We start from the raw sequence: 11,275 nt of genomic DNA, 5'->3' as shown, positions 1-11,275 counted from the left end.
GTTTGATTTAACAGGGAAAAAAAATTCCTACGAAATGGCAGAGAAATCTCCCTCTCCCTCACATTCATAATACCTACTTTTCTCCCATAACCGGTTTCCGCTTTTTCGAACATTGTTCAGAATAGGAGGAAAGGGAGAAGTGAAAAAACCTCACAAGGAATTTTTATTTAGAATACGAGGAATGGGAGAATCGCCAACTTCAACTGAAAATATCTCCGGACAGAGATAAAATTTTTCTTTTCCGCCTTTATTGTTCTCGAGATTAATACGCGTTTTTTGACACCTCTCTCGATATTTTTGGTAGCGTATTAGCAGTCGACCCCTCAACTAAACTATTACCTTATTTACTATGGATCCCACCCCCTGTTTCGGAGGTACCCGCGGGTCTTTTTTCGATTTTTCGTTAATATCTTTTGAACGAGTTAAAATTTTTATTTTCCGCCTCCGGATTATTAATACTGATGTCAAGACGCGTCGTTTGACACCTCTCTCGATATTTTTGGTAGCAGTCGACCCCTCAACTAGACTATTACCAGTAATATTGAGGGTAACGTTTTGCAAGACGGTGCAAATTATCAAAATTATGTTTTGACAGAAATAAAAATTTATATTTTCGGATATTTCGGATTCTAAAAACGGAGCTCGAGGCGCGTCTTTTGATTCCACGTTTGATAATTTTTGATAAAAATTTGGTGGTGCACCGTCTTTTAAATCGTTACCATATTAAGTTGTATAGAATCAACGGGATGGACTAGAAGGTTTCATGTCATACTAAATCGCTCCGAGATGGTCGGGCTAGTACCTTAATGGTTCCCGGAACGTACACGATCTGCATCCGGCAAAGGACCAACAAAGTCGATAACGGGGAGTGTATGATCCCAATGAATTGCAAACATTTGTGAATTTGAATGTTCCTAAATTAAATGACCATCAAAAACATGTCTATGATACCATCATCCAAGCGGTACAAAATGAAGTCGGTGGATTATAGTTTTTGGATGCGCCTGGTGGTACGGGTAAAACATTTGTGTTATCACTCATTTTTGGCAGCCATTCGATCGCAACGAAAAATTGCATTGGCACTTGCTTCGTCCGGAATCGTTGCTACTCTATTGGATGGTGGACGAACAGTGCACTTTGCATTAAAATTGCCGTTGAATGTGCAGGTATGCTTATATTTATTGATTGATCACTTTAAAATTTAATTGATATTAATTAAAATGTAATTATTTTCAAATTAACAGGTGATTGAACATCCCACGTGTAATATTTCAAGAAATTCTGCAATGGCAAAAGTTTTGCAACAAGCAGCAATTATTCTATTGGATGAATGTACAATGATGCATAAAAAATCGCTGGAAGCATTACACCGTACAATGCAAGATCTACGTCAGAATCAAGAAATTTTTGGTGGTGCATTAATATTATTGTCAGGGGATTTTCGACAAATATTGCCTGTGGTTCCACGATCAACACCGGCGGATGAGATCAACGCATGTTTAAAGTCTTCTCTTCTGTGGCGACATGTGCAAAAATTGACATTGAATATAAATATGCGCGTTCAATTCCACAACGATCAATCTGCAGATCGGTTCTCGAAGCAATTGTTAGATATTGGCAATGGAAAAGTTCGAGCCGATAATACAAATGGATTGATTACATTGCCGAACAATTTCTGTACCATTCTCCAATCAACAGAAGAGTTGATTCAAAGTGTGTTTGCAAATATTGTTCAAAATTACAGGAATCACAATTGGTTGAGAGAACGCGCAATACTGGCACCAAAAAAATTTACACGTCAATGCAATCAATTATCAGATTCAAGAAAAATTGCCCAGGTGCAGTGACATCATATAAATCTGTTGATAGCGCAATGAATGCAGATGATGCAGTGAATTATCCAATTGAATTTTTGAATTCATGGGAACCACTTGGTATGCCACCGCATTATTTGAATTTAAAGGTTGGGCTCACCAATTATTTTACTGGGGAATTTAAATGCACCAAAACTATGCAATGGCACAAGATTAGTAGTAAAAAAATTGATGCCGAATTTAATTGAAGCGACAATATTGACCGGAACAGCGAAAAATTAAATTGTACTCATACCACGTATTCCACTTGAATTTCAGCGTTTGCAATTCCCAGTGCGTCTATCATTTGTCATATCCATGAATACGGTCAAGGACAAACGCTTCAAATATGCGGATTAAATTTGGAGGAGCCGTGCTTTTCACATGGACAGCTATACGTGGCCTGCTCAAGAGTTGGAACTCCAAATTTTTTGTTTGTGCTCGCTTCCAATGGGCAAACTAAAAATATTGTATATCCAAATGTTTTGGATTGACATTAATAATTTTGAAATACAATGCATTCATTTCATAAAAAGAAATTATAATCTTTCATTTCTTTTTTTGATTGGTTGCTACGAAGTGCAACGGGGTCCGCTAGTTTGTTAATAAAATAATGTTCTTATCCCTTCAAAATCTTTAGGGAATTAACTCCCAAAACGAACAAATCAATTCAAATTTTTTATTGCGTTCGTGATGCCTACTTTTCTCCCAAAAACTTTTCCCCTTTTTCGAAGTTCGTTTGTGATAGCGGGAATGGGAAATGGGAAAAACTCCCAAGAAATTTGTGTTCGTGATTGCGGGAATGGGAAAAGGGAAAAATCTCCCAAAAAAATAAATGTTCAGAATTGGGCTGCCGTTCTCCATTAAAATAAGTGCAATCTACTCATAATGCATAAGCATGTGTTAAACTCATCTATATGAAAAACTGCTTATGTGTCGGACCTGTTACGATGCAAACACATGCGTGGCAACATGCTCACTTTTCTGCATTACGGCAACCCGTTTTGGGCTAAGGACATATTCTTGGACGCAAGGAACGACGCGCAACACGTTTCAGCAAGAGCATCTCAACTTTTAACTAAATTTCGTTTTGTGACGTTGTCGCGTCAAGTTCGATTTCCCCACAACTCAACCGCGTGTTATAAAGGGACTCTATTCATGCGGTTGAGAATAAAATGGCGGATAGTGTGGGAATCGAAATGGCAAAAATCTAATTAAAAACATTTAAAAATACTAAATAGATGTGCGTGTTACGAGTTCGTCGTAAAAAAAAATGCAAATTGTGCAAAAAGATTATATTGCTATCGGGCAAAAATCTGAGCTCATCAAAATTAATAAATTATAATATTTGAAGGCAAATAAAAATATTTTTAAAATCTGAAAAAAAAATTTTAATAAAAATATGCATTTTGTGCAAAAACTATATATAATTGCTATCGGGCAAAATCAAATTTAACATTAAAATGTTAATAAATACATTCAACATATAAACGGCAAACGGGCAAAAGTCCGGAACAATTAAAATCAAATAAATTAAAAAATATTGTCAACATTTAATTTAAAAATTATGTTAAATGTAAAAATATAAGTAAAACTTTCGTTTTACATAAATTCATACATACATATATGATAAACGGAACATATAACGGGGTAGAGTTTATCTTATATATAAACTGGGATAAAATTGCGATAATATACATATAACTCCACCAAGGACAAAAAAAACAAATAACAGGATTGAAAATGTATTATATATTAATGTACAGTCATGTACACATAACCAGAATGAATATAAATTCTTTAAAATATATACCTGAGACGACGAAAATACTTTTACAAACCGAAAAATAATTACCCCAATTGGATAAAAGTCAAATTGAAATAAATAAGACAAATTGAATATAACATGACGTGGTGCCAAGTAAAAACCAACCCTAAAGCATAGATGACACTACTTTATTTTTGCTTGGATTCCAAGCTAAAAAAACTGACGAAACTTTATCGGAACTTCAAAACACAAAAACAATTTCTATCATGAAAAAGCGAGACCACTATTCCCCCAAAATTAGTGAGTTTGACATGTTTTTGTTTATGTTTTACATTAACACTTTTAACAATAAAAATAATGCAAATAACACACGAAAATTATTTCGGTATCTAATGGTTCACTTATTTCACAAGAAAGTTGATGTTAATTGTATTTTTATGCACCAAATTTTCAAACTAAAAACAAAATTTTCATGTGTCAGAAAAAAATAAAGGAAAAACGGCCGAATGTCAAAAAAAACTATCGAAATACAAACTGGCTCGTTTGTTTTTAATGAACTAGATTGTATTTTCCTTGTATTTCATTAGTTTTTTGAATTGTAGTTTACACACTTACACCAGTACTGAAACCGTATTAGGAGGGAGTGCAATAAAAATTGAAGATAAAATACAGGAAAAAATACACGAAAATAAAGTAGTGTCATATATGTATAATTGAAAATACGAACAATTACAATAATTAATACTAAATTGCAAGCTGCTACAAATGGTTCTGGCCACCTTGGTACTACCATTGTGTATTAGTGGAGCTAAAATTACATATACAACATTCTGAAAAAAAGAACCTTCCGACATACAACCTGGCGTTATGGACACTACGTGCCATTCAACCAAACCCCCCCCCCCCCCCCCCCCCCAAAAAAAAAAGAATATTATTTATGTAATAAATCTACGTTGGATCAATAAACGTATAATCTAACATGACTACAGTAGTATTAATACAATCAAGGACACTACACATGTACCAGATTTGCATAGTTCGCTTTAGCTGTGTTTTTTTTGCATCATGACTAAAAATACAAAAAGCTGCAACTAAATTTAAAACCTATTGACCCGTAATCATAGTCGCTGACTAAACTAATCTTTAGTTAAAATCTTGACTAAATTAAAGATGAGGTTTAAAATTTTGGTCTGTCATAGACATATTAAACACAGTTTTCAGCTAAAATAAGCATGGACAGGGTAACCGCATGAAAAGAAAGGTATTGATTGGCGCTATGAACATGTTTTTTAGAAATTTTAAAAGTTCACCCTGTTCCCTACAACCGTGCCCTACAAGACGGCGGTAACTAGTTCACCCACACATTCAAAGCTTTTTTCGCTCTCCACTAACCCATCGACGTTTCATGCTGTCATCGAAGTCACAGTTCATTAATTATTCCGGGAAACTTTAAAACGGAGAAAAAATATCATTGTTTACAAGGAAAAATATCTTGTGCTTTTAGTTGTGACATGTGACGGAAATTAAAAATTTTGTTGCAGAGACCATCTTTTCGCGTTGGCGGCCTTCGCCCAAAATAATATTAAGGGTAACGTTTTACAAGACGGTGCACCACCTAATTTAAAAATATCAAATAATAATAAAAACGGAGCTCGAGGCGCGTCTTTTGATTCCAAGTTTGATAATTTTTGATAAAAATTAGGTGGTGCACGGTATTTTAAATCGTTACCATATTAAGTTGTATAGAATCGACGGGGTGGCCCTACAAGGTTTCATGTCATACTAAATCGCTCCCGATATGGTCGGGCTAGTACCTTAATGATTCCCGCAGCGTACCCCATCTGCATTCGGCAAAGGACGAACAAAGTCGATAACGGGGAGTGTCCTCATCGCTACAACAATAACAACATTATTTACTTTCTGATTTTCATTCATACGTATGTGCATTTTTAAATAATAAAAAAAATGTTATATTATTCTAATAGCATCTCCACCGGGTTGCGATTCAGCTCAGAATATGCCAAAATCAGAGGAAATCAACAATTAAATGCAGATTCACGTGTCATTTGCCAAGGATACAAGGTACCAAACTGGTTGGATGTACTTCCCTCAAAAAGGGTGGAACTACGCATCTAGGTTTGCCAGTATTTGCTTCGGTAATTTATATTGATTTGTATTGATTAAAAATTGCAATAGTAGATAATGTAATGTGAATTAAAATTGAATAAGAAGCCGGATCAAAAAAAGGCAACTGTTATTTATGTGGCGCCACCGGGAGCTGCTGCTGCTATCCTAGAAGCATTAGAAGCAGAAATGTGTTTGATTGCATTACCAAAGGTGTGCCATAACATGATATGGTTCGCGTTAAGCATGCTCTCTTAAGGCGAAAAAATCGCGTCTAGTCAGGCCCGATTGTCCAGGAATCATCGCACCAGAAAGGGTAAGTAAATTGGCTACCATATTACATGTATGAATTTTTTAGTGATAATTTGTCATGCTTTTGTTGATAATCAACTAAAGAATGCAAATACGACAGAGTTCGAAGTTCATGTGAAAACCAATTAATTTTTTTAATTAGCGTTTGGAGAGAAAAATACATATGTATATATGCATAGAACTGCATAGAAGGGGAGGATTTTATTAATTATTATCATTAGATTTACAAGATTTTTGTCATTTTCCCTGCATCGCAGTTGTCATGACATTGCGTTAAGAGAGGACATCAACACCTTACTACCCACAGCCAGTTAAAATTTTAGTAAATTTTGCTCTTTAATCACTGTTTCAAAACGTGGAAAGTTATATATCGAGCTTTCCATGGAGAATGGTACATTTTAGCAGACTTTCGCATTGCGGTCATTATTAATATTCAATCCCTAGAAGGTTTAATGTAGTCATATCAATAGTTCCCGAGGTGGGGCTAGTACCACAATGGTGCTTGTTACCGGAACGTAGATAGATAGATAATTTATTGAGGATTGCATAGTGACTTGCACATCTTCACAGCACCTCATCCTAGTCGACTTCCTTGATGAACCCCAGCAGTGTTCTTGGCTTGAGGGATTAAATGTGAGAATGCTCTGGCCATGGTGAGCCCATAAACTTAGCCCTACGTCTTGAAATTGCGCCGCAATCGGAAGATGCATAGGCATGGTGGAGGTTCATTTGAAGTTACTTTACCAGGTCCTGATTCTAGTTATCTGAAATTTCTCTTGTGCCTTTGGCCTCTCAGAAAAGAGCTAATTGTGGAGCCCTATTTATGGAACACTTTTCGGCTTATATTAAAAACTTTTAATCTATTCTTACTGATATGAGTTTCTTTTTCATTCTAGGTAATTTTATTTTGACGATGTGCGGATAGAAATATCCCAAATATTCCAGCTGTGGCTGTAAGAACATACATTTGCTCAAATTAGAAGAAAACTGCACGGTTGAGGACATCCAGTACCTAATAAATAAATAATAAAATAAACACTGATTCTAATATTTTGTTTTGATTTTTACTTTAGAGTCAACCGGTTATATACGCGATGTCAGCTATGCCTGTAACTTAAGCGCCTTCAGATGTAATAGTTACCGCGGACGCGGTCACAGGAGTAGTTCACTACGTGGGGATTACACTAATCAAGGACTTTCAATCTCGGAAGGTTTTCCAGCACCATAACAACACCAACAATATGGGCAAGCACCCGAATAAATTGTACAACAAACGTTAACACCACATCAGCAGCCAGCAACAACAACAATCGCAACAAGTTGAAACTTCTAAACAATTAATGACTAGTGAACCACCAACATATCCGCAATATGCGCATCCATCAACACCAACATATGTCACCTACTTTGCAACACAAAATCCAATGCTTCATCCCGCGTAGGCTGCATAACAAGCCACTGGTACACCGTTATATGTTTCACATATGCAACATATGTATGCGAATGCACATCAGGTGTGCCTACTGCATCCGAACTAAACGTTGATCGTTCGATCGCAATAGAACCATTTCTTTTCACTGACATTGTGTTAGATGATATAATGAATATCACAAAAGCTTTTAAAAGTAAATATCTCGGAGGAAAACTTTTATCTGAGGGTGTTTTCAAGGATTCCATGATGTACATTGGTAACTTTTACAAAGACATAATAAATGAGTCCCTAAATAATGGCATTGTTACAAACTGCTGGAAAGTTTCAACAATACTACCTGTGGAAAAAGTAAAATATACAGTGAAACCGGAGGAGCTACGGCCAATCAATACGTTACCCTCAGGTGAGAAAATTATTGAAATGGTGGTGAATAATCAATTGGTGGCATACCTAGAAAAGCACAAAGTTATTATACCAGAACAGTCTGGATTCAGGAAGAGCCATTCTTGTGAAACAGCACTCAACATGGTTATTGCAGAATGGAAAGAAGATATATCAGATAAAAAAGTTGTTGTGTCTGTCTTCTTAGACTTGAAACGGGCCTTTGAAACAGTTGATAGACGGGAATTGTTGAATGTTTTGTTCAAAACTGGTGTCAGAGGACAGACTTTGGAATGGTTCCGAAGTTATATCAGTGACAGAAAGCAAAGGACGGTAATTGGAAACGCAGTCTCATCGGTTGTGGATGTAGATATCGGATTGCCACAAGGTTCAGTACTTGCACCGATACTATTTACATTGTACATAAATGATATAAAAAAATGCTTAAAATATTGCAATATACGTCTTTTTGCGGATGATGCACTGCTCATCATCAGTGAGAAATATGCCGACTGTGCAATGCAGAAAGCACAAGAAGATCTTGACTCTTTATACAACTGGTTGTGCCTTAAAAAATTGAAGTTAAATATAGATAAGACTAAGTTCGTGGTATTTTGCAAAAACCAGAACATCATACGTAATAACAATTTAAAAATTTAACCCTGAAAATAAAAAACAATTTAATTCAAAGAGTAAATGAAATGAAGTACTTAGGAGTTTTAATTGATGAAAACCTGAATTTTGGAGATATAAATTATCTTGAAAGAAAAATTGCGAAGAAAATAGGATTCATGTACAGAACATGCAAACATATTAGTCAACGTCATAAAATAATGGTGTATCGTTCAATTAGTGAGCCGCACTTTATATACTGTCCTACAATTCTGCTGATAGCGAGTGATATGCAAATTAAAAGACTACAAATACAACAAAACAAGGCAATGCGATTTATATTAAAATGTCCCCCAAGAACATCAAAAACTATAATACTGAATCGGTTAAACTGGCTTAGTATAAAACAGTCAATAAGTTACTTCACTTTGAAATTTATACATCATGTAAGATTAGGAATGCTACCGAGTTACCTGAGCAATAAAATATTATATAATCGCGAGATCCATAGCTATGGAACTAGATACTCCAATAATATAAGACTGCCTAGAGTAAGAACAGAGTTCGCAAAGAAGACTTTAGAATACACTGGGTACAAAATGTACAATGAACAACCTACTGAGATAAAAGATTGTGAAAATATTAATAAGTTTAAAGTAAAATTATTTTTATATTGTAAAACACTTAATATTTAATGAAACAAATGTTTACTTAACATCAACTAGGTCTTAAAGACCGTAATAAAGAAATATAATAATAATAATAATTATAAGTGGTCCATTTGTTTATTCTACCGAATATCAATATATACCCGGTGAAGATGTGCAAGACCATTCTGATTCTAATACTGATAAAGGCGAACCATTGGCAAATTTAAAAACTCAAACAGACTACGAAAAATGTTGATGATGGTATTAATTCTAGTACGGATAGTGAAGAATTTAAACCTACGAAAAAAGCTAAACTTGATAAAAACTTAACCGAAGATGACGATGTTTCTAATTCTAATACTAAGGAAGATGAATGAAAATGACGATGATGATAATGATGTTGATGCAAAGTCCAATGTTGAAAATTATGAAACAGAATCTGAAAATAGTATGAGTGTGGATTATAACCTGAAGCAAAACTGTCATATTCGGTACGACCAGAATTAGATGTTAAGAAAAGAGCCTACATAAACAGGCTCAGCATATTTATGGCAAATTTATCAAGAGATAATGCCCAATGTATGTATTTCAATTAAATTAAGCACATTGTTGGAAAAAGCATCTAAACTTTATGCATCGTGTAGAGAAACCAGAACATTTACAATTTAAATATAACGAACGTGGTGCAAAATGTAAATTTTGTGATATTCAAGCAGCTACACCAAGCTCCAACAAATTATTGGAGCATGAGATTTCTCATATGCCCAATAGTCATTATTTAAAATGTAAATTATGCGATTGGAAGACGAAAATACATTCAAGTATGAATTTTCATTTACGTGTAAAACACGCTGAAACAATTGATGTAACAACAAAAAGTTTAGAATTAACTGTTTGTCTATATTGTAATCAAAATGGTATTTACGCAAACACTTAATACTGGAACATGAGAAATCAGTGGATGAAAGAACATCTTTTCTATGTTTAGAATGTGGTGAACAATTTAGAACAAATACAAGTTTACGGGTACATGTTTATGAAAAGTTTGCTCATTGTACACCACAAGATTTGAACGGAAAGATCTTGAGGGTATGGTTACACCTATGTGGCATCTACAAGCTATTTATAATAACCCTACCAGACAGGTACCCGTTACCCAATCGATTACTTAATCGTTACCAATAACTTGGTCACCAATTATCGTCTTAACAAAGAGGATAAATACAATAAGAGCCGTCACTCGTTATTTTTTTGGCATTTACTCGATGTATACTGAGAGGTAGTCGCTACTTTTTTTTTGGGCGAGATGTTTATAAATGTCTTCTATACATTTTCGTGGGGTATTTGTGTTTATTTTTCGACTGTATTTAATTAATTTATTTAATTCTCTTTCCAAAGATCATAGTTGCACAATGGGTCTACACGCCATGGATAAATGCGAGACAATTAAAAATGTCCCTCTCAGAAAACATTCGGCATCAATTTTTTCAATTTCCAGCGAGATACTCGCCACAAAATAACGAGTGACGGCTCTTATTTTATTTATCCTCTTTGCCGTCACTCGTTATTTTTTTGGCATTTACTCGATGTATACTGAGAGGTAGTCGCTACTTTTTTTTTGGGCGAGATGTTTATAAATGTCTTCTATACATTTTCGTGGGGTATTTGTGTTTATTTTTCGACTGTATTTAATTAATTTATTTAATTCTCTTTCCAAAGATCACAGTTGCACAAGGGGCCTACACGGCATGGATAAATGCGAGACAATTAAAAATTATAAATAGCTTGTAGATGCCACATAGGTGTAACCATACCCTCAAGATCTTTCCGTTCAAATCTTGTGGTGTACAATGAGCAAACTTTTCATAAACTTGTATTTGTTCTAAATTGTTCACCACATTCTAAACATAGAAAAAATGTTCTTTCATCCACTGATTTCTCATGTTCCAGTATTAAGTGTTTGCGTAAATACCATTGTGATTACAATATGGACAAACAGTTAATTCTAAACTTTTCGTTGTTACATCAATTGTTTCAGCGTGTTTTACACGTAAATGAAAATTCATACTTGAATGTATTTTCGTCTTCCAATCGCATAATTTACATTTTAAATAATGACTATTGGGCATATGAGAAATCTCAT

At 34.7% G+C, this 11,275-nt stretch overlaps 1 pseudogene; it reads left to right on the top strand.

Moving 5' to 3' along the window:
* Positions 1-4,257: 4,257 nt before the first annotated feature.
* Positions 4,258-11,275, top strand: part of LOC137241540 (T-complex protein 1 subunit eta-like) — a 166,032-nt pseudogene continuing 159,014 nt past the window's right edge.

The sequence above is a fragment of the Eurosta solidaginis genome, chromosome 2 (assembly GCF_040869045.1).
Source record: "Eurosta solidaginis isolate ZX-2024a chromosome 2, ASM4086904v1, whole genome shotgun sequence".
In the NCBI taxonomy this organism is placed as follows: domain Eukaryota; kingdom Metazoa; phylum Arthropoda; class Insecta; order Diptera; family Tephritidae; genus Eurosta; species Eurosta solidaginis.
This window is presented reverse-complemented; position numbering and strand designations above follow the sequence as displayed.